Consider the following 24,883-nt stretch of genomic DNA (forward strand, 5'->3'; position numbering starts at 1 on the left):
CGTTTGTTAAAACTTCTTTTTCGTGAGCCTAGATTTCATCCAAGTTCACCCTCGAGCCCCTTTCCTTCCCTCTCAAGACTCAAGACTCTAGAATTCCCCATTGAGCCACCGGCTCATCTCGCGCTCTTCGCCTTCGAGGTACCAGACCCAGACGTATTTGACACCGTGATCTGCTTCAACAGTGCCTCTTCGTCATCGGATCTAATCACGATCTCTTCCCAGGGTTTCAGCTGTTCATAGGATCGCATCCATTCCCTTTGATCCTGCAATCTCTTTGCTTGGTTGGGCAAACTCTTCAAGCTCGACTCTCGGTTCAAACAGAAGGAATTGTGCAGACTCAGGCTCACGTTCATCGCCAATTCTTCCTCTAGTATCGAATCTCTCGCCTTGGTATTGTTTCTTGACACTCTACCGACTCTTTTCCACCCCGTCGTGATCGCATTTCGATGGGTCAGCAGAGGTCTCTTGAAAGCCTCCGGTCCTATCTCGGCCAGGAACTGTCAATATTCCTTTTGATATCTCTTCATATGATCCCCACCAACTCTTTTCCAACCTGTGGTGATCGCATTTCGATGGGTCAGCAGAGGTCTCTTGAAGGCTTCCGGGCCTATCTCCGCCAGGAACTGTCGATATTCCTTCTGATATTTCTTCATGTGATCCTTCGTTACCATGTACAACCAGGATGTCAACGTCGCTCGAAACCAGGGAAAGAACCTTATGCGGCTCCATACGTGTCTGATTTCCATTGGTATGGCGAATACCTTGCATGCAGTCTCAAACAACTCAAGTCTCCTGCTATAATCTATCGCGTATATCGACTCCGCCGTTGGCGTCTTCGACTCCCGATATTTCGTTACATTTTCTTCAATCCAGCGTAGAGCCAGCATCGTGCTCACCACCAAGATGGTCACCTTTTGCTGATGATCGGGCAGTCCTAACGACCGAATTTCTTCCACATCCCAGATCAGGCAGAGGTTCGCGTTATCCGGGTACCACACTGTTTGTGCCAGACAGTGGCATGGACATTCCCCATGTGTGAGGTCAATACTCCTAAGGTTGCGCTCTCCCGAGGCTTCTAGGGGAGGCTCAAGTTCCATCATCCTCTCGTGTATAGCGTCGTTCTCCTCCATGTTTGGAGCACCACCCATAGGTTTCCCGATCATGTTTTGTCTCTCGTGGTCACTTGTGTTCTCACTTTCCAAACCCAAAAGTTCTTCCCCCCAGATTTCACTCAAGTCATCCCTCTGTTCTCTCGGCACTGTCCATCGGATTTTCCTCAACAGCCTGTGTGAGTGATGCGACATCCGAGCCATTCTTACGCACTTGGGCACTGAGAAGGCTTTGTCTATCAATACCCTTTGGCTGGATACCTCCACCATCGCCATGTGCAATGGATAGTGGCTGCCACATAGGTTGGCCATCACTGACCCCACTAAGGACTTCGCATTTAGAGGCAGACCATAGGCTTCGCTCATGGGAAATCCCATTTTCGCTTCAAGTCCAACCTTCCAGCTCTTGATGTGTTTCTGGGTTACCTGCAACACCACGGGCCACGACTCCACACTCAACGCGGTCACCAAGTGGTGTTCTGACTCTAGCCTCTCCAGTGACTGGAGACTGCACACTCTCGAGAATAATCCCAGAGCTGTTGCTATGTTCACCGTGGTACTCGCGTAGCACTCAGCCACTATCTGTATTTCACTCTTCTCCCTCTCGGTAATGTCTTCAAACCAGGTGACTAGATCTTCTTTTTGGAAGGACTGTATCCTAACGCATGACCGTCCATCACAAGTGTGCTCGCCATTTCCACACGTCGAGTCAAGACAACTGCCCGGCTCCGTTTTCTTCATCGACCCTAGTTTACTCGTCGCTTCGCTTGACTCCTTCGCCTGAGGCAAGATCAGTTTGTGCACTATGCTCAATGTCGCCAGATCTTCGTCCTCCGCCGGTGCTAATCTCACTCGCTCCGTGACTTCCTCGATCAGGCTCGCATGGGGATGTGGACACCAGGAGGGCCTCAGCAATTTCCACACCACTCCCACATTTGTGACCAACATGCCATTCCCGTTACCCATCTACAGCTCGACTCTTTTACTTGAGCGCGGCACACTTATCACCTCTGGTGTTTTCTCGAGAATCAAACCCAAGCTCGGTCTCTCTCTCTACAGTGTCTATTTCCGCTATATTCTCTGTCCAAAACTTTAGTAGCTCCGCCACCTCGTAGTTTCTGTGAGCGCCTCCGGCTTCCGAGTCCAGGAAAGGGTTGTACGCCATCCCCATCACTCCAGACACATACTGGTATTCTCCCTTCTTATTGGGTTTCTAGTATTCTCCTGACGAGGCCAAGTTACGGTGCACGTCGTGTATCTCCTCAAAGTTCTTGTTGTAGAATCTCCGTATCTCGTCTAACTTCCTGTGGCTCTCTAAAAATTGCCTGGAACCATCCTCCTTTTCTATCCCAGTACTCTGGTATACATTCAAGATGACTGCTGAGACTCTCCTTTCCACTGCTTTACTCCCGATTGCTCTTTGTTGACTTGCTAGGATGGTGCTGTCAGTCATCACCGACATTATCCACCTCAAGAAACAAGTAGCGTCTCTCCTCCTTACCAGGCTCAAGCCTGAGTTATCCCTAGCAATGTGTTGCATCAATTTCTGATATATTTCTAGAATTTTTCCACCCAGCTTCAACTTGTCGTGCGAGGTCAGCGTTTCTAATTCTATTCCCACCAGGCTCCACGCAAACATCAATTGTCCCACTGTTCTAACGAAGGGATTCGCCATCAACGGCGACGCCGATGAGGATGTCCTCATCGCTTCTTCAAAATGGTCCCTTAACAAGTTCTGCCAAGTTCTCTTCAGTTGGCTCCCCAAGTCTAATTTGTTAATCTCAGCCTTCTGCTGGGTAGCCCAATTGCGTCGCTTGCGTGACACTCCACTGTCGAGTTTCTTTAGGCAGTCTCTTCCAGTTCCTTCAATGTTTCCAGGGCCACCCACCACGGCCGGGAGGTGTTCCTCGTTTTATTCTTCTCAAGAGCATCGCTAGTTACTTGCTTCCCAGTGGCCTGGTGTTCGTTTGAGACCCATTCTTTGCCAACGTCTACTTTCACATGTCTGCCCGCTCGTCGAACCTCGTTTCATCTTTGTCCTCTGAGGCTTGAAGTCTTCTTCCATTGTCGAGTTGGTGGGAACCTCCATCTCTCTTTCTACCTCGAGCAGTTTCCTTGGTTCGTAGCTACTCTTGTAGGCTGCTGTTTTCCATCGCGCCAGAACCATGGGGGCCGTCTCTCTCAGGTTTTTCTCTGAGACTGCGTCCGCCGAAGGAATATTCAACCCCTCTACCTCTCTCTTTCTCTTGCGAGCCTTCACATCTCTACTTGGGAGCGTTACCGCTATCATCACTGATTCGACCTCTTTGTCTCCATCCAACCCTTCCAACTCTTGCCTCACCCCTTCTCGAGCCTTAAGGATATTAGTACTTTTAGTTATATTACTAGTTTCGACCTTATCCCCGCTTACACTTAGGTTTATTTTATTGACAGTTTTTTGTTTCAGAGTAGAGATGTCTTAGTGGTGCCTTTCTCAACTCGACCATCTTGCTCAGCAGCTCTCCTCTTGCCTTTTCCTCCAGACCTGTCCCCATCAGGACAGGTTCTCCAAACTTCACAACTGTGTCCCACAGTTCTTCTTTGAAATCGTCTAGTGTGATCACGCTATTCACTTCTCGATTAAACTCTTTCAAGAATTCTTGCCAAGCGTCCTCATCCAGAGTCCCTAGGAACATGGTCTTGTTTCCCTCGAAGGTATTCTTTTCCCTTTCTTCTGCACTCAAGAGTATCATTCCCATATTGGAAGTCTCACTCGTCAGTGGCAACTCTAGATTCTTGCGGGGAGATGAGGTCAGAGGTGGCGTGGCAGTGTCTGCCCAATATTCTCCGCTCAGATCCTTCAACAGTTCTTGAGTGGTGAGTTCCTCCTCCGCTGGTTTTGGTCTAGGCGTGTTCCCCACCTCCATCTCCTCTCCTGCCTCGCTGAGAGTCTCATCCATGCTTTCTTCTCCTGACTCGACTCTCCTTCTCTCAAGTATCCTCCTGAACCGATCTTCTACAGGGCCGCTTCTTTTATCTCCAGGGGTTTCTTGTATTCCGTCAGAGCCACATGCAACGGGCCTGCTGCATCCAGCGCCTTCCCTTCCTGTCTCATCTCCACCAGTTCCAGTCCGTAAGGTGCCCGGTATTTTCTCGTGGCAAACTTCATTTCGTCTTTTAGTGCAATGTGTCCTTCTTCCACGATCATCCTGCCATCGTCCCACACCGGCAACATGTTCTCCAAACCCGCCCGCTCAAGCTTTCTCAAGATCTCTCGTATCTCGAATTTTGGGGGCAATGAGCCTCTCATCTTCTTCGCTTGGGTCGTCCAGGAGTTTATTTTTATGTCACAGGTGTGAAAATAGACCGCTGCAGTGTAGCCGATGAAGAGGGGATCCCAGCCATCGGTGAATTCCCTTTGCTGCCTTTCCGCCGCTGCTCTCGCCAACAGGGATGGGACCACCAGGGAACTGTTCATTGCCAGGGTCAATCTCCTGACCGTTGGGAACTCTGGAATGGTTGTTGGCAAGATTTCCTTCTCCAGTAATGCCTCTAGCTCCCTTTTCATCAACTCGAAGCTCTTCTTCCATGCGGGAATCCTCAAGATCTCTTGTCCACTCGCCGTCAGGGGGTTCAGGTTCCAGAACTTGGGATAAGTTTCGATGGGGCCTTCACGTTTCCCTCCCATCCTGCACTGCAGTTGCCCTCGGAAATTGTATACCATCAACTCTGGATCCTTCACTTTCGCGAAGAGTACCGTGTTACTCATTTGCGCCCTCAGCACCTCTTGCTGACACCAGTTGAGCGCCGTCCCATCCAGTACACTTATGAGGCTCAAGTGTGTCACGGAGTTACGGTAAGCCGTCACTAGAGGATCTGGAAACGCGTATGATACGACCGGTCCATAAATGCAGGTTACGACCTCCTCCAGCCCCCGGATTATCCCCATTGGGTCCGATCTCATCGCCAGGCACAGGTCTGTCAACAGAGGCATGCCACCATTCACTTTCCTCCATTCATCTTTCGTCTTCGGATTCTTTTCCTCACCAGTCATATGTCGATTCTGCATCAGGAGGTACTCCACTAGCAGCGTCTTTAGCCCCGCAGCACATTTATATGACAATGTGTCAATGCTCGAGTGGGTTTTCCCCATCGACAGGGGCTGCCCATATTTCGTCAGTCGATGAAATGACACCAGTTCACCATGGGTCAGAAGCACCAGTGCCAGATACCCGTCAATCCGGAGTGTTTCCACACCCCGACTGAACATATACGCTGGACCCATATTGAATAGGTACTTCGGGTAAACTAGGTACAGTGCCAACAACAGGTTGATGGGCATGCTCAGTATTTTTTGTTCAAAGGCTCCAAAAATGGTCTCCTTTGCGCCAAACACTCCAGCCATGAATTCCTTCCCCCAGCAAGGACTCAAGAACTTGAGAATCTCGTGATTTCTTCTCGTCTTCAGCTCGCCCTTTGCGTGATCCCTCCAGAATCCTCCGATTGTGACATCGTTTGCACTGTGACGAACCTGGTCACCGTCATCTCCCTACTCTCGGCCACTTCCAACTGCTCCTCAAGAAAACTCCAGATTTGCTTCACAAGAGGTGGGGCAATCTCCTTTGTCTTCTCTGTGGCGTTTTCCAGCCTTGGTGTCAGGAACGGCCAGCTGCCTCTTTCTTGCGTCAGTCCATACACCATCGACTCCAGTTGCTTCTCTGTTGCAGCCACATTCTTTCTTTCATTACTTGGTCCCCTCGACTTACTGGTGGAGCTCGTGATAGTCAAGTCCATGCTTCGAAACCACAAGCTGGCCGTCAAGTGATTTATTAATGGGTGGTTTATTAATAGCCGGACTGAACTTGAGTTTTCTGGCGAAGTTCGATATCTCTAGCAAGAGGACCTCGTCCAATACAATGAGGATATCTGGTAACTCATAGAAGCCCCTCAACGCGTGGGACACATCCGCCCACGCCGCCGCCAGTTCTGACTTGCGAAGCCTCAAGTTCGTCGGTTCCAACTCTCGATTGGGAGCTGCCATCAGGATCCGCCACGCAATCCCCTCGGCTATTAAGATCAAAACCGCATACACAAACTGCAGAGCGGGAGGCATGCTCGCGTACCCGGGGGACGTCGTGAACACCACCCTTGTCTTAGATCCAAATCGTGAGGCGACGTTCTCCTGCACCTCATTCATCGCTGCAAATAACGTCTGGATAGCTTCCCAGATTCTCCTCGGCGCCGGTTCATCGCCCTTGAGTTGCTCAAGAAACCCAGTCGCATGCAGGTGGTCATTCATTCCCGCAAACAGTAGTAGCTCAGGCTCGCAAGGCATCTCCGATTTTATCGCGACCAACAGGGTTAACATTTGATTAAGCTCAGCCCCTGGCAGCGAGTAAATCAAAGTCACCGGCCAGAACAACTTGGGAGACGTCCCCTCGAAGTCCGATCACGCTACGATGATCACCCTCGCGGCAGCTGGATCTGCTCTGTCGTAAATTGCCAAGGTCTTGGCCAATTGGGTGTTCTCGCAGGGTTTCCCGTATCTAGGGTCGTCCGCCAATCTCTTACCTTCATAGGCGGCATCTGGCAGTTCCATTTCTCTTGGGTCCAATAGTTTGTCCACCACCCTCAACTGCGCTGGAGTTGCCAACCTGATTCTGGCAATGCTCGTTCGATGCTTAGGGAGCTTAACTTTGAGTCCCGGACTCCCCAGCAACTTGAGAGGTCTGTAATTGATAGGTCCCTTGACTGATCTTGTGGGAATCCCAGTCAGATCTGCCGTCTCCATTATTCTCGCTCTCGAGAAATGCGTCTCGTGAGCCGTCAACCAGTCCACGCACTGGTGTCTACTTAAGTCCTCATGGGACATGCGCTCGAGGCCCAGAGCTTCCGCCAACTCTTGTCTGCATTCCAGGTCTTCCAAGTCCAGCTCTTTTACCTTCTCCAGATATCTCGACCGGCTTGTCTCCGCCGGTCTCTCCACCCTCTTGATCTCCACCACTACCACCGAGGACACTACCGAACTCTGGGGTGTTGATGACGTTGCCTCCTCGGCCTCCATCGGTGCGGCACCTGGTAATCTGGTCCGACTACTTCTCGAGCTGTCTATAGAATCGGCCGTCGCCCCCAGGCGACTGGAGAAAGTTCTTGAGGTGAGGAAAGGTGGATTTGGAGGTGGTCCGAATGTGAACTGGGCCGTCTCAAGCAATTCTGCCTCCAACGCGCTTATGTGCCTTTGGAAAACATCATTCAACCATTCCACTCCCCTAGGCCTGTCAAAGTGGATTTTGTCTGAGGATGCATCGTCGGGGAAAAGAGCTCGCTCCATTTGCTCGGCTACATCCAGCAATCCAACGGGAAGGACACTCCTTTGATGTATTTGCCTGATTACTTCGTTCAGGCTTCGTACCTTCGTATTCATTTCTATCGCGTGTTGGTCAGACTTCATATTGTAGGGAACGATACACACTGTGAGTATGGCAGGATTCATTTGAATCCGCAACTCCTCAAGGATGCAGCTCATCTTGTCATGTAGCCTCATAACCTTCCTTATCTCCCCTCTGGACACGTCATTAGTCCCGATCATTAGAGTTACCGTGTATACTCTTGCCATCCCTAGCATCTCAAGTGATCCAATATCTGTGGCATCGCAGCTCCAGCAAAACTCAAGATCCCCGTTTGCCAATGTGATTGAATCCGGGTCAGCACCCGCAGCAGGCTGTCCCCTATGATTAGATGGACCGCACCCTCTGGTACACGTGGCTGCGTGAGGTATTCCACCCAAGCCGCGTCATGGAAGCGATCCCTCCTGACTCTTTGTGCCGTGCTTCAATCCATGCGATTGTGCCTGTGGTACCTGCCCTCCGTGTTCTTCTTGTAACTTGAGATTACCACACTCCTGATCGGTTGCTCCCTCCAAGTCGGGGGTAGCTCCACTCTTGCTGGACTCTCACGATTTCTTAGTTGTAGTCTCTCATTCAATTCTTTCAGACGTTACGAGCTGCCGCTCACCTGACTGCTGCTCGGGGTTGAACTCAGAGTATACCCCGGCAGTGCGACGTCCATCAATGGGCGTATCGGTTGTGTCTCTAGGCCACGCAGGGAGGACGTTGACTCAGTCGGTATCCATACCTCCAACCCCTCGTTCATATGTTCCTGAGCCGCGCGGTCAAGGTTAAACCGTCCCTTCGATCTGGGAGCTTCATCCACTCCATACGTGACTCTGGTCTTGAACCGTCGGCTATTCGCTCCTTGGGCCTGGCTCCCTTTTGCATGTCGAGCTCGCGCTGTCGCTGCTGGATTCTCTCAAGTTCCTACTTCAGCTGTTCACAATTCGCGGAATTCTCACGCACCCTTTGTTCTTGCTGGTACTCGGCCTTCAGCATATCAAGTTCCCTCCGCGCTTGGTCCTTTTCGATGACCGCCTGATCTCTCTCCAGATTCGCCTGATCTCTCTCGAGCTTCGCTTGATCCCGTTCGAGGTTCGCCTTGTTCCTCTCCCTCTGTGTCCTCTCAAGTTCTCTTTTCAGACTACTGAGGTCCGGATACGCCTCTTCCGTTTGTTGTGCTCGCGTCATAGATGGTGTCTTACTCGTGCTCTGGCCCGCTGATCTTGCTGATGGTCTGATTGGTAGTGGGAACTCCCCTGCGCCATACTCGGTGTTATTGCTCAAGCCGGGATTCCTCGCCAAGTCGAATCCCCTAACTCCTCCATCCACATTCCAGGACAGCCATCTGTCTTGCTCTTGATTGGATTTTCCATCAGTGGTGTAGCCGACCATTAGAACCGCTTCTGTTGCAGACTCCCGGCATTCGCACTGCTCTTCCAATTGGAGGATGGCGTTCAGCATCACCGCCATTCTCTCATCCACTTGGGTGTAATCCAGATCCCTCAGGCGTCTGTATAGCTCATCAAGCGTGGGCCTCTTCAGAGCCGCGCGCATGGATTTCCAAAATCGATCTGCCATTTTTTCTGGATGATCTTGCACACGTACCAACTTGAGATTTACCGTACCACTTGAGATTTATCGTACCACTTAAGACTTACCGTACCACTTGAGAATTAGCGTACCAACTTGAGTGCTTGATAATTAACTTCTTCAAGTGTTGTTCGACTGTGGGTTCGTTCAAGACCTTCTTTTTCTTTCAATTGAGTATAGTTGGGTAGTCAATTTGACTTTGTCAAATCAATCTGAAAATAAAACTTGATATTTAGACTAAAATGCTACGTTTCTAACCTAAACCCCCCTTGCCGTTATAGTTAAAACCTTATCCTTTTCGTCCTACTAAAATAATTCAATTGGAAGTTTTCTAAGAACATGCAGATTCATTTTATGTTTTAGCACCATCAATCATTGAAAATTTAATTGTCATGCCAATCACGTTTAAGATCCTTTTACCTGTTCCGCACCCCGACACCTAACTTGAGATCTCTTTATGCCCAACTCAAGACCCCCATGTACCTGACTTAGGCGATACTCAGGTAGTATTTCTTGTGCAGATGTGCCATTATCTCCGTTTCTGCAAAGACCACGTGTAGGATAGCATATAGTTCCCTTGGGCTCAGCTTGCCCCTGTTTGGGTCGTAGACCGGCATTGAGACCTCCGTTATTCTTCTTTCGAGCATGAACTCCCGCAGTCTCGTTAGTGCCAACATCACGTGTTCAGGATCGATCGTGTTCCTCTCACTGACCCTCGTCACTAAGAAGCACAGGTATTTGCCTGGGACTTGTGCTACTGATGGTGGAAGCGCAGCCATTCCCCCCAGCCCCGGTCTCTGTCTAAACAGAAACTCCACGTTCTGGTACTCTCTCTTGAAGTCGGCCTCCAGTCTTGATTTGAAACTCATGTCCGCCGTGATACAGATTGCGCTAGTCCTGTCTGACAGGATAAAGTCGCTATCCGTAATCAGGATGTACTCTGAGTATTCATTCGGAATTTCAAATTTTGTCTTGAACTTCCTCCCTATGGTAGGCTCAGCCTCCTCCTCATCCAGTTCCAGCTCACTTGTTTCCCTCACTTCCTTGAGCTTCTTTATCATCCAATTTTCGGTGTGGGTAAGTCCTACCCCCACTCCCCGGACAAAAATATTTATCGACGTCTCCGTCGATGGTGCTGGGTCTAAATTATCTGGTGGAATCTCGAGCGGCCTGTCCGTTGCTGTCCAGCCGAAGAGGGGATGCTCCGTTTTCATGTGCTTTCCCGCTGATACGTCAACTTGTTGTATGCTTTGTCCTTCGCCGCTTCCGTTCTTGACATCGCGCATCCATTCTAATATCCTCAAGTTCGTATTCTCCCTCCTCTCTATCTCGCTCTGTTCCAAATCTGTCTCCCGTTCTGGTGTCAAGTAGTCTTCCTGTGGGTAAGGTTTAATATCATTGATAATTTGCCATTCATCATCGGCTGCCAGTTCGCCCACACTTAGTAGCTCTTTGCTTATGTCATCGTGCTGTATCTTATCAATCAGGAAATCGTCTCCGTACCTGTTGTACCTCATGCCTGTCTGTTTGCGATTGCCACTTCTTGTCGCCGCTGGTATTGGTAAGTCTGGTTCTGTCCACTTCGGCACCTCACCCTGCTCCGGATCATTCCAGTTTTCTTCCACAAAGGATTCCGCCTCAGAGTCCGCTTCTATCTTTTCATTGTCATCCAAACTCAAGTTCTCATTGCCATCATTTTTCTCTCTGGTGCCTTTTTCGTTCACTTCACACGCTGGCTCCACCAGTAGGTACTCAATTCCCTCCATGTACTGTGGTATACACCAGTCCTCTGGGGAGGGGACGTGAGGCTTCAGATTTTCATAATGTGCTGCTCGCCCCGTACTCAAGCGGTAGAACCGTCCTTGTTGATGTACTCCCGTTATCATGAATGGTCCTCTCCATTTTTTGAGTAGTTTCTTTGTCCCTTTGGGCGGTATGACATTCTGGAAGACCCACACGTACAGGCCCACCTCATATGGCTTCGCCTGTAATATCTTTTCATCATGTTTCTTGCGCGGTCTCATTTGTGCTTGCGCAGTGTTCCTCCTGCATAGCTCGTTTAGTTCCTGCTGTCTCCTGATCGCTTCTTTCATGTAAGCTTGAGGCGACGTCCTCTTCCCTTCGTATTCCGGGTAAAAGAATGTCAGGGGCATTGCTCTCTCCCTGCCCGTCAACATCATGAAAGGACTGATGCCCGTTGTTGAGTGTTGCGTACTGTTGTAGGCCCCTACGACTTGCGGCAGATATTTATCCCAGTCCGTCATGTATCTTGAGCAGTATACCCTCAACATATTCTCCAGCGTTCTATTCTTTCTCTCTACCAGCCCGTTGGTCTGAGCATAGTAGGTTGTCGAGTGTGCTTGAGCAATGTGTGACCTCTTCATCAATTCTTTCATCAGGTCTCCCACGAAGGCTTTGCCGTTGTCCGACTGAAATGTCATGGGACAACCATATCGTGATATCCAATGTGTTATCAGGTAGTCACAAGTCTCCTCTGCCGAGGCTGTCTGACACGGCACCGCTTCTGCCAGCTTAGTGAAGTGATCTATTATGACCAGTATCTGGTTATATCCCGTTTCTGTCATACAGATCTTTTGGTGGTCTATTTGCACAACTTCGTTGAGCTCCGAGCTCTCAACGGACTTGAGTTGGAACTACATCTTCCTTGGGTCTTTCACTTGTAGGCATGCCAGGCATGCATTTACCCTTCTCTCGCAAGCTTTCCTCAATGCTGGCCAATCGAAACCTGCGAAGTATTCTCTGTTGCACTTTGTCTATCCCCTGGTGCCCCATCTGATCGTGCGATCTGAATAACACCTCCGTCTGATAAAATTGTGGTAATATGATGAGGTTGTGCTTGTGTAATATCTTCTCCTCATCTTTTCTCTTGCACGCCACCACCCCGTCAGCTGTGTGGAAGAGTAAATCTTTCTTTTCTTTGTAGAACTGGCTCAAGATCTTGTAGCTGTCTTCTTCGAGTTCCCCTTTCTCCTTGGACCCCGTCCGGATCCATTTGGAGAGGTTACTTGTCATCTTGTCATTCTTTTGGGCTCTTATCAGGTCCGACAGCCTATATCTCGCTTTGACATGTTCCTTTAGTGCTATGATCTGTCCACTCATTTCCCCAGGGTTGTGGATGTCATCGTTCAGCTTTACGCATATTATCCTCTTCACGATCTTCATATCATCTTCTGGCACCATATTTGTTCTGACATTTGAGTTGCATGATAGTTCCCTGAATGGTTTCCTCGATACCGCAATTTTCTCAAGCTCTTCACCTCCTTGTACTTCTTGTTCATCCGAGTTGTACGTTCCTGAGGAGGGATCTGTTTGTAGCTCCCTGTCGCGGTGTCTCATCTTCTCCTCTGCCAGTATCATGCATAGACTATCCAGATCATCGCTGCTCTTTTCCGAATCTTCATCCCATTCTTCACACTCCCCGGACATTTTCTCTTCTCCGGTTTCTTCTTTTTCCGTGGAGGTGGACCACTCCCCGGACTCTTGATCTGGTCCCAGGTGTTCAGCTCCTTCCTTAAACGCCACTTTCTTCTTCCTAACCTGAGTTCGCTCAAGTATGTTATCAGGGATTTTGTCAACCAGTGACCGCACGACTTCTTTGCCATCAGTACCGCTTCCTCTTGGAGAGTCTGCATTGCCAACTGTCTCACTCCTTCGCAGTATTGTGACTTCCGGTTCCTCCCTACTCTTTCCTACGTTCATCATCTGCCAGTTTCTCAAGTAATCTCCATAAGTCTTCATCTACCTGAGTGTCTCCCGTTCCCACCTGGTTGAGATCATAACCTTTTGCCTTGAGCGTCTCTCTCACGATTTTTGACTTGAGCATTACCTCTATCGGTATCCCTCGTTTCTTCTTCAAGATTGTTTTCTTTTGGGGCTCTTCTGGTAATTCGGGATGATCTTCGTTCGGTTTGCCTGACTTGTCTAGCCATCTCGTGAGTGGAAGACTGTCATTCGTTTCTTTGTCCATGAAGGAGAAGCCATCTTTAATCTCAGGCCTGTCCGCCTCCCTCTGTTCATGTCTCTCGTAGAACTCCGTCTTCTTACTCAAGCTATCGGCATTCTGATGTTTAAATCATGCTGTACCCATCCCAGCGAACTATCCATCTCCCAATGTAACTCTGGTCCATCGAGTACGTCTTCAGCCAGCTGAGTGCCCTGTTGTCGACCCGCAACTTAAAGGGTTCACTGCCTAAGTATGCTCTGTATTTCTCGACAAAAGTAACTACCGCGAACATCTCTGCTTTCGGCGCCCCACACTTCATTTCTGTATCACTCAGGACTTTGCTCCCGTACGCTATTGGTCTTAAGACTGTCTTCCCGTTCCATTCTTGTTCTTGATGGAGAATTCCAGAAATCGCGACTACCGACGCTTCCGTATCCAACACGTACATCCCTTTCTCCGTTGGCATCCCTAACACCGGTGCCTCACACGACTCTTTCTTTATTCTCTGGAATGATTCTTCTGCTGCGTTGTTCCATGTGAACTTTTTGCCTTTGTGTCTCATTAGTTGTTGCATCGGGTATACCTTGTCCGCATAGCCCTTGATGAATTCCCTGTAATAGTTCGCAAAACCCAGGAAGCTCATCAACTGATGTTCCGTTTTTGGCGATTTATCAAGTTAGAACTGCTTCGACTGCATCTGGATCCGGTCTGATGCCGTGCCTGTCCACCATTCTGCCCAAGTATTTTATCGAATCCTTGAGTATCTCGCACTTTGACGGTTTACACTTTAGCCCCGACCTCCTCATACATGCAAACACCTCGTCCAGTCGCTCGATAAGGTCTTCTAGTGTGGGCGTCGCTATTACCACGTCATCCACATAGCACATTATCAGATTGCCGTACTTCTTTGTCACACCTATCAGCGCATGTGCCATCAACCGTTGAAACGTGGCTGTGGTATTGCAAAGACCAAACGGCATCCGTTTCCATTGAAACAGCCCCAAATCGCAGGCGAACCCTGTTTTGTCCCTGTCTTGCTTCCTCAGCGGGACCTGCCAAAATGCCGAACCTAAATCAAGAGTTGCAAAAAATTTAGCGTCACCTAACTTCGAGAGGCTCTCGTCAATCCTAGGTATGGGATAGGCATCCTTCACCGTGACTGAGTGCAGATACCGAAAGTCACAGCAAAACCTCAATTGGTCGCCTTTCTTTTTGGCCATAACTACACCACACGCCCACGGTGACTTGAATGGTTCTATCATGTCATACTCTAGTAATGTCTCTATTTCTTTCCTACATGCCTCTGATTTGTGGGGGGTCATAAGCCTCGCCCCCTCCCCGTGTGGTACCGCATTCTCTTCAAGTTCTATTTCATACTCAACAAAATTACAACACCCGATGTCTGCCTTATGTCTCGAAAATACTTCCTCGTTCCGCTCTAGTACGTCTTTGATGGCTTCGAGCTGTTCGTACGTCAACTTGCCCTTAAATGTTCGATCTCCGGCAGGACCGGTTTATCACTTTTCATTTCATCTATTGTGGGCCGTTCCGGAAAATTTGAACAGCTCGATAGCCCATCGTCCGTCTCTGACTTAAGTGATTTCACAAGACCTGATGAACCTTTTATTTTCTTCAATCGTCTCAAGATACAAATTTTGTCCCTATGATTGGGACAATCAACAACTTCACTTTGTTTTGAATTATCAGTCATTTCATATCGAGTTTTAACGGGTAAAGCATATCCCAGCTTCCTCCCCCTCTGTATCGTGATGGGTATATCAAGAGTATTCAACAAGACACTGACGCAGAAACCGCTCTTGTTTATCGAGAATGATCTTCCTAAAACAGCAGCACTTTGACTATTAGGATTCGGGACTATGCATACTTGCTTTTTGTAACTTAGTTCATTGTAATTTTTCATTCGCAAGCTTACGATTGCCGCTTCGTTCGCCTTTAGCCTCACCCTCCTACTCAAGAATACCGGTGCTTTATTTTCATTCGCTATTATTAAATTTACCGGTTTAATTGCGTACCTCCTATCCGGGTTTCTTATCCTGAACATTGCATTGTTTAAATCAATTGTTACATCGAAGTTCCCGATGAAGCCCTGCCTAAAATGAACTGGTCAGACTCATCTAGGTTTTCTACTACAAGAAAGCTCATCCACAGATTGCGTTCCCCCAGATTTAGGGCTATTATTGGTGTTCTGCCTAGCACCCGCAGCGCCCCTTTGTTAGCAGCTGACAACCGTATTCTCGAGTCTATCAAGTCATATCTGTTGAAGCCCATTCGCTCCCAAGTTTCGATTGGTATTACACTCAAGACCGCTCCAGTATCGAGTAATCCACGCAAGTGAGTCTTCTTGCCACTTATGTCAAGCACGTGTGCTGATACGTCTGCCTCTGTCCCGATGTGCATTGCATCTTCCTCCAGCATGGCACAGTGTCCAATCGATCTCACCTTTAATTCTTCTCTGCCCAGGTATATCTGTCCCACTAGATCTTCATCAAATGTTATCCTTGTTTTCGTGTAGATGTTTACCCCATCTATATTCAACATCACCTCATGCGGACCATAAGCTTCTGTGTATCTGTTGTCCACACGGATCGACTTGCTGTCACCTCTCGTGAGTAGCGCCCTCAAGGCTCTAGATGTCGTCTGTGGGCTTATCGCACTCAAGTAATCTGCGTATACGTCAATGTGCATTAATGTCTGGTCGCTCGGTTCACTTAAGTTCCTTGTCACCTCATGGCCACCTACAGTGATTATCGACATTATCCTGGCTCCGGTTTTCGTGATGCCAAATGGCTTTCCTGTCACCATTTTCAGAGTGTTGCAATTTCCACTCTTTGTCGAACCTGCTCCAGCTTCTGGAACTGGCGCCGAGCAACTTAGCGTCTCATTCAATCTCTGTCTGTCGATCTCTTGCTTCAACCGTTGCTCTATTTCCTTCGTTGCTAGATCCTGTTTCACCTTGTTGATCGCCTCTGACGCCGCTTTCTCATAATTTATCTCTAGGGCGTTCATGGCCGTGGCCTCTATCGCATTGTTAACCTGCGTTACAGCCTTCACTGTCTTCGTCGGCAGTTCCGTACTCGGTGCTTCTAAGTTTTTTTGTTTCAAATTCGGTTTGTCTATTTCACTGATTCTGCACCGCCGCTAATGCCAATTTATGTTTGGGGTGACTCTGGTTCTTTACCGCTTCCCAAAACAAAGGACAATCCATCCTGAAATACCCCTCCTGATTGCAGAAGAAGCATCTTGCACCTATTTTGATGATTAAGCCACTATAGTACTCGTGTTCTTCCATCTGTCTCATGTCCTCCTCATCTGGTGCGTACCCCAGACTCTTCATGCACTGCTTGTATGTTGTGCAATCTGCCACGTGATGATCAGCTGACCCGCAGTTCGCGCATGATCTACGTTTGTCCATGTCATCTCTAGGCTTGTACCATGACGACCTTTGTGGTTGATTCCCCCCTTGCATATTCCTGTTATCTGAATATGAGTATTTCTTGGGTTTCATTAGCGTGTACTCTCTCGACTTCTGTCTCATCTCTTCTGGAGTCGGTGCACTATCTTTCGACAATGTATAGTATGTTGCTAACATTGTTCTCAAGTCATCACTCTTTACCGCATCAATGAATTTTGAGGCGATGCTAAAGTTTCTTCTGTTGAGGGACTCTTCAGGGTCACTCCTTCGTCTCAAGCTCTCAAGATCATCTAGGAACCTGTCTATCGATTCATCGTCCCTCTGCCTTCTCTTTTCAAATCGCATCATCGCTTGATGACCCTTCATGCCTGACCCGAACCGATTCAACAATATCTCGAAGATTTTATCCGCAGTGTCGCGTTCCTCTTCCTTCTTCGCAACCACGCATTTCAACGCCGTGCCTTCCAAGTTGTGCTGTGCATGCTTGCCTCTCGTCGTTCAAGTTGTCTTGTTCCAAGTGCAATCTCATGACTTCTACCCAAGTGTCAATGCATCCATCTGAATCATCCTTGAATTCGTTCGGTTTTTTGAAAGTTTTCCTTGATTTGTTACTTCCTCTGTCACTCGAGTCAGTGTTCCTCCTGCATAGCTCGTTTAGTTCCTGCTGTCTCCTGATCGCTTCTTTCATGTAAGCTTGAGGCGACGTCCTCTTCCCTTCGTATTCCGGGTAAAAGAATGTCAGGGGCATTGCTCTCTCCCTGCCCGTCAACATCATGAAAGGACTGATGCCCGTTGTTGAGTGTTGCGTACTGTTGTAGGCCCCTACGACTTGCGGCAGATATTTATCCCAGTCCGTCATGTATCTTGAGCAGTATACCCTCAACATATTCTCCAGCGTTCTATTCTTTCTCTCTACCAGCCCGTTGGTCTGAGCATAGTAGGTTGTCGAGTGTGCTTGAGCAATGTGTGACCTCTTCATCAATTCTTTCATCAGGTCCCCCACGAAGGCTTTGCCGTTGTCCGACTGAAATGTCATGGGACAACCATATCGTGATATCCAATGTGTTATCAGGTAGTCACAAGTCTCCTCTGCCGAGGCTGTCTGACACGGCACCGCTTCTGCCAGCTTAGTGAAGTGATCTATTATGACCAGTATCTGGTTATATCCCGTTTCTGTCATACAGATCTTTTGGTGGTCTATTTGCACAACTTCGTTGAGCTCCGAGCTCTCAACGGACTTGAGTTGGAACTACATCTTCCTTGTGTCTTTCACTTGTAGGCATGCCAGGCATGCATTTACCCTTCTCTCGCAAGCTTTCCTCAATGCTGGCCAATCGAAACCTGCGAAGTATTCTCTGTTGCACTTTGTCTATCCCCTGGTGCCCCATCTGATCGTGCGATCTGAATAACACCTCCGTCTGATAAAATTGTGGTAATATGATGAGGTTGTGCTTGTGTAATATCTTCTCCTCATCTTTTCTCTTGCACGCCACCACCCCGTCAGCTGTGTGGAAGAGTAAATCTTTCTTTTCTTTGTAGAACTGGCTCAAGATCTTGTAGCTGTCTTCTTCGAGTTCCCCTTTCTCCTTGGACCCCGTCCGGATCCATTTGGAGAGGTTACTTGTCATCTTGTCATTCTTTTGGGCTCTTATCAGGTCCGACAGCCTATATCTCGCTTTGACATGTTCCTTTAGTGCTATGATCTGTCCACTCATTTTCCCAGGGTTGTGGATGTCATCGTTCAGCTTTACGCATATTATCCTCTTCACGATCTTCATATCATCTTCTGGCACCATATTTGTTCTGACATTTGAGTTGCATGATAGTTCCCTGAATGGTTTCCTCGATACCGCAATTTTCTCAAGCTCTTCACCTCCTTGTACTTCTTGTTCATCCGAGTTGTACGTTCCTGAGGAGGGATCTGTTTGTAGCTCCCTGTCGCGGTGTCTCATCTTCTCCTCTGCCAGTATCATGCATAGACTATCCTGATCATCGCTGCTCTTTTCCGAATCTTCATCCCATTCTTCACACTCCCCGGACATTTTCTCTTCTCCGGTTTCTTCTTTTTCCGTGGAGGTGGACCACTCCCCGGACTCTTGATCTGGTCCCAGGTGTTCAGCTCCTTCCTTAAACGCCACTTTCTTCTTCCTAACCTGAGTTCGCTCAAGTATGTTATCAGGGATTTTGTCAACCAGTGACCGCACGACTTCTTTGCCATCAGTACCGCTTCCTCTTGGAGAGTCTGCATTGCCAACTGTCTCACTCCTTCGCAGTATTGTGACTTCCGGTTCCTCCCTACTCTTTCCTACGTTCATCATCTGCCAGTTTCTCAAGTAATCTCCACAAGTCTTCATCTACCTGAGTGTCTCCCGTTCCCACCTGGTTGAGATCATAACCTTTTGCCTTGAGCGTCTCTCTCACGATTTTTGACTTGAGCATTACCTCTATCGGTATCCCTCGTTTCTTCTTTAAGATTGTTTTCTTTTGGGGCTCTTCTGGTAATTCGGGATGATCTTCGTTCGGTTTGCCTGACTTGTCTAGCCATCTCGTGAGTGGAAGACTGTCATTCGTTTCTTTGTCCATGAAGGAGAAGCCATCTTTAATCTCAGGCCTGTCCGCCTCCCTCTGTTCATGTCTCTCGTAGAACTCCGTCTTCTTACTCAAGCTATCGGCATTCTGATGTTTAAATCATGCTGTACCCATCCCAGCGAACTATCCATCTCCCAATGTAACTCTGGTCCATCGAGTACGTCTTCAGCCAGCTGAGTGCCCTGTTGTCGGCCCGCAACTTAAAGGGTTCACTGCCTAAGTATGCTCTGTATTTCTCGACAAAAGTAACTACCGCGAACATCTCTGCTTTCGGCGCCCCACACTTCATTTCTGTGTCACTCAGGACTTTGCTCCCGTACGCTATCGGTCTTAAGACTGTCTTCCCGTTCCATTTTTGTTCTTGATGGAGAATTCCAGAAATCGCGACTACCGACGCTTCCGTATCCAACACGTACATCCCTTTCCCTAACACCGGTGCCTCACACGACTCTTTCTTTATTCTCTGGAATGATTCTTCTGCTGCGTTGTTCCATGTGAACTTTTTGCCTTTGTGTCTCATTAGTTGTTGCATCGGGTATACCTTGTCCGCATAGCCCTTGATGAATTCCCTGTAGTAGTTCGCAAAACCCAGGAAGCTCATCAACTGATGTTCCGTTTTTGGCGATTTATCAAGTTAGAACTGCTTCGACTGCATCTGGATCCGGTCTGATGCCGTGCCTGTACTTCTAGTGTGGGCGTCGCTATTACCACGTCATCCACATAGCACATTATCAGATTGCCGTACTTCTTTGTCACACCTATCAGCGCATGTGCCATCAACCGTTGAAACGTGGCTGTGGCATTGCAAAGACCAAACGGCATCCGTTTCCATTGAAACAGCCCCAAATCGCAGGCGAACCCTGTTTTGTCCCTGTCTTGCTTCCTCAGCGGGACCTGCCAAAATGCCGAACCTAAATCAAGAGTTGCAAAAAATTTAGCGTCACCTAACTTCGAGAGGCTCTCGTCAATCCTAGGTATGGGATAGGCATCCTTCACCGTGACTGAGTGCAGATACCGAAAGTCACAGCAAAACCTCAATTGGTCGCCTTTCTTTTTGGCCATAACTACACCACACGCCCACGGTGACTTGAATGGTTCTATCATGTCATACTCTAGTAATGTCTCTATTTCTTTCCTACATGCCTCTGATTTGTGGGGGGTCATAAGCCTCGCCCCCTCCCCGTGTGGTACCGCATTCTCTTCAAGTTCTATTTCATACTCAACAAAATTACAACACCCGATGTCTGCCTTATGTCTCGAAAATACTTCCTCGTTCCGCTCTAGTACGTCTTTGATGGCTTCGAGCTGTTCGTACGTCAACTTGCCCTTAAATGTTCGATCTCCGGCAGGACCGGTTTATCACTTTTCATTTCATCTATTGTGGGCCGTTCCGGAAAATTTGAACAGCTCGATAGCCCATCGTCCGTCTCTGACTTAAGTGATTTCACAAGACCTGATGAACCTTTTATTTTCTTCAATCGTCTCAAGATACAAATTTTGTCCCTATGATTGGGACAATCAACAACTTCACTTTGTTTTGAATTATCAGTCATTTCATATCGAGTTTTAACGGGTAAAGCATATCCCAGCTTCCTCCCCCTCTGTATCGTGATGGGTATATCAAGAGTATTCAACAAGACACTGACGCAGAAACCGCTCTTGTTTATCGAGAATGATCTTCCTAAAACAGCAGCACTTTCACTATTAGGATTCGGAACTATGCATACTTGCTTGTTGTAACTTATTTCATTGTAATTTTTCATTCGCAAGCTTACGATTGCCGCTTCGTTCGCCTTTAGCCTCACCCTCCTACTCAAGAATACCGGTGCTTTATTTTCATTCGCTATTATTAAATTTACCGGTTTAATTGCGTACCTCCTATCCGGGTTTCTTATCCTGAACATTGCATTGTTTAAACCAATTGTTACATCGAAGTTCCCGATGAAGCCCTGCCTAAAATGAACTGGTCAGACTCATCTAGGTTTTCTACTACAAGAAAGCTCATCCACAGATTGCGTTCCCCCAGATTTAGGGCTAATATTGGTGTTCTGCCTAGCACCCGCAGCGCCCCTTTGTTAGCAGCTGACAACCGTATTCTCGAGTCTATCAAGTAATCTTTGTTGAAGCCCATTCGCTCCCAAGTTTCGATTGGTATTACACTCAAGACCGCTCCAGTATCGAGTAACCCACGCAAGTGAGTCTTCTTGCCACTTATGTCAAGCACGTGTGCTGATACGTCTGCCTCTGTCCCGATGTGCATTGCATCTTCCTCCAGCATGGCACAGTGTCCAATCGATCTCACCTTTAATTATTCTCTGCCCAGGTATATCTGTCCCACTAGATCTTCATCAAATGTTATCCTTGTTTTCGTGTAGATGTTTACCCCATCTATATTCAACATCACCTCATGCGGACCATAAGCTTCTGTGTATCTGTTGTCCACACGGATCGACTTGCTGCCACCTCTCGTGAGTAGCGCCCTCAAGGCTCTAGATGTCGTCTGTGGGCTTATCGCACTCAAGTAATCTGCGTATACGTCAATGTGCATTAATGTCTGGTCGCTCGGTTCACTTAAGTTCCTTGTCACCTCATGGCCACCTACAGTGATTATCGACATTATCCTGGCTCCGATTTTCGTGATGCCAAATGGCTTTCCTGTCACCATTTTCAGAGTGTTGCAATTTCCACTCTTTGTCGACCCTGCTCCAGCTTCTGGAACTGGCGCCGAGCAACTTAGCGTCTCATTCAATCTCTGTCTGTCGATCTCTTGCTTCAACCGTTGCTCTATTTCCTTCGTTGCTAGATCCTGTTTCACCTTGTTGATCGCCTCTGACGCCGCTTTCTCATAATTTATCTCTAGGGCGTTCATGGCCGTGGCCTCTATCACATTGTTAACCTGCGTTACAGCCTTCACTGTCTTCGTCGGCAGTTCCGTACTCGGTGCTTCTAAGTTTTTTTGTTTCAAATTCGGTTTGTCTATTTCACTGATTCTGCACCGCCGCTAATGCCAATTTATGTTTGGGGTGACTCTGGTTCTTTACCGCTTCCCAAAACAAAGGACAATCCATCCTGAAATACCCCTCCTGATTGCAGAAGAAGCATCTTGCACCTATTTTGATGATTAAGCCACTATAGTACTCGTGTTCTTCCATCTGGCTCATGTCCTCCTCATCTGGTGCGTACCCCAGACTCTTCATGCACTGCTTGTATGTTGTGCAATCTGCCACGTGATGATCAGCTGACCCGCAGTTCGCGCATGATCTACGTTTGTCCATGTCATCTCTAGGCTTGTACCATGACGACCTTTGTGGTTGATTCCCCCCTTCCTGTTATCTGAATATGAGTATTTCTTGGGTTTCATTAGCGTGTACTCTCTCGACTCCTGTCTCATCTCTTCTGGAGTCGGTGCACTATCTTTCGACAATGTATAGTATGTTGCTAACATTGTTCTCAAGTCATCACTCTTTACCGCATCAATGAATTTTGAGGCGATGCTAAAGTTTCTTCTGTTGAGGGACTCTTCAGGGTCACTCCTTCGTCTCAAGCTCTCAAGATCATCTAGGAACCTGTCTATCGATTCATCGTCCCTCTGCCTTCTCTTTTCAAATCGCATCATCGCTTGATGACCCTTCATGCCTGACCCGAACCGATTCAACAATATCTCGAAGATTTTATCCGCAGTGTCGCGTTCCTCTTCCTTCTTCGCAACCACGCATTTCAACGCCGTGCCTTCCAAGTTGTGCTGTGCATGCTTGCCTCTCATCGTTCAAGTTGTCTTGTTCCAAGTGCAATCTCATGACTTCTACCCAAGTGTCAATGCATCCATCTGAATCATCCTTGAATTCGTTCGGTTTTTTGAAAGTTTTCCTTGATTTGTTACTTCCTCTGTCACTCGAGTCAGTGTTCCTCCTGCATAGCTCGTTTAGTTCCTGCTGTCTCCTGATCGCTTCTTTCATGTAAGCTTGAGGCGACGTCCTCTTCCCTTCGTATTCCGGGTAAAAGAATGTCAGGGGCATTGCTCTCTCCCTGCCCGTCAACATCATGAAAGGACTGATGCCCGTTGTTGAGTGTTGCGTACTGTTGTAGGCCCCTACGACTTGCGGCAGATATTTATCCCAGTCCGTCATGTATCTTGAGCAGTATACCCTCAACATATTCTCCAGCGTTCTATTCTTTCTCTCTACCAGCCCGTTGGTCTGAGCATAGTAGGTTGTCGAGGGTGCTTGAGCAATGTGTGACCTCTTCATCAATTCTTTCATCAGGTCCCCCACGAAGGCTTTGCCGTTGTCCGACTGAAATGTCATGGGACAACCATATCGTGATATCCAATGTGTTATCAGGTAGTCACAAGTCTCCTCTGCCGAGGCTGTCTGACACGGCACCGCTTCTGCCAGCTTAGTGAAGTGATCTATTATGACCAGTATCTGGTTATATCCCGTTTCTGTCATACAGATCTTTTGGTGGTCTATTTGCACAACTTCGTTGAGCTCCGAGCTCTCAACGGACTTGAGTTGGAACTACATCTTCCTTGGGTCTTTCACTTGTAGGCATGCCAGGCATGCATTTACCCTTCTCTCGCAAGCTTTCCTCAATGCTGGCCAATCAAACCTGCGAAGTATTCTCTGTTGCACTTTGTCTATCCCCTGGTGCCCCATCTGATCGTGCGATCTGAATAACACCTCCGTCTGATAAAATTGTGGTAATATGATGAGGTTGTGCTTGTGTAATATCTTCTCCTCATCTTTTCTCTTGCACGCCACCACCCCGTCAGCTGTGTGGAAGAGTAAATCTTTCTTTTCTTTGTAGAACTGGCTCAAGATCTTGTAGCTGTCTTCTTCGAGTTCCCCTTTCTCCTTGGACCCCGTCCGGATCCATTTGGAGAGGTTACTTGTCAGCTTGTCATTCTTTTGGGCTCTTATCAGGTCCGACAGCCTATATCTCGCTTTGACATGTTCCTTTAGTGCTATGATCTGTCCACTCATTTCCCCAGGGTTGTGGATGTCATCGTTCAGCTTTACGCATATTATCCTCTTCACGATCTTCATATCATCTTCTGGCACCATATTTGTTCTGACATTTGAGTTGCATGATAGTTCCCTGAATGGTTTCCTCGATACCGCAGTTTTCTCAAGCTCTTCACCTCCTTGTACTTCTTGTTCATCCGAGTTGTACGTTCCTGAGGAGGGATCTGTTTGTAGCTCCCTGTCGCGGTGTCTCATCTTCTCCTCTGCCAGTATCATGCATAGACTATCCTGATCATCGCTGCTCTTTTCCGAATCTTCATCCCATTCTTCACACTCCCCGGACATTTTCTCTTCTCCGGTTTCTTCTTTTTCCGTGGAGGTGGACCACTCCCCGGACTCTTGATCTGGTCCCAGGTGTTCAGCTCCTTCCTTAAACGCCACTTTCTTCTTCCTAACCTGAGTTCGCTCAAGTATGTTATCAGGGATTTTGTCAACCAGTGACCGCACGACTTCTTTGCCATCAGTACCGCTTCCTCTTGGAGAGTCTGCATTGCCAACTGTCTCACTCCTTCGCAGTATTGTGACTTCCGGTTCCTCCCTACTCTTTCCTACGTTCATCATCTGCCAGTTTCTCAAGTAATCTCCACAAGTCTTCATCTACCTGAGTGTCTCCCGTTCCCACCTGGTTGAGATCATAACCTTTTGCCTTGAGCGTCTCTCTCACGATTTTTGACTTGAGCATTACCTCTATCGGTATCCCTCGTTTCTTCTTCAAGATTGTTTTCTTTTGGGGCTCTTCTGGTAATTCGGGATGATCTTCGTTCGGTTTGCCTGACTTGTCTAGCCATCTCGTGAGTGGAAGA

The 24,883-nt window shown here is 48.0% G+C and overlaps 1 protein-coding gene across 1 annotated transcript in view; it reads left to right on the forward strand.

The window, feature by feature from the left end:
- LOC134854596 (neuronal calcium sensor 1-like) overlaps nt 1–24,883 on the forward strand; it is a 393,660-nt gene that overhangs the window by 190,372 nt on the left and 178,405 nt on the right. The gene's annotated exons all lie outside the window — the stretch shown is intronic.

This window comes from Symsagittifera roscoffensis, chromosome 9, assembly GCF_963678635.1.
Source record: "Symsagittifera roscoffensis chromosome 9, txSymRosc1.1, whole genome shotgun sequence".
Lineage (NCBI taxonomy): Eukaryota > Metazoa > Xenacoelomorpha > Acoela > Convolutidae > Symsagittifera > Symsagittifera roscoffensis.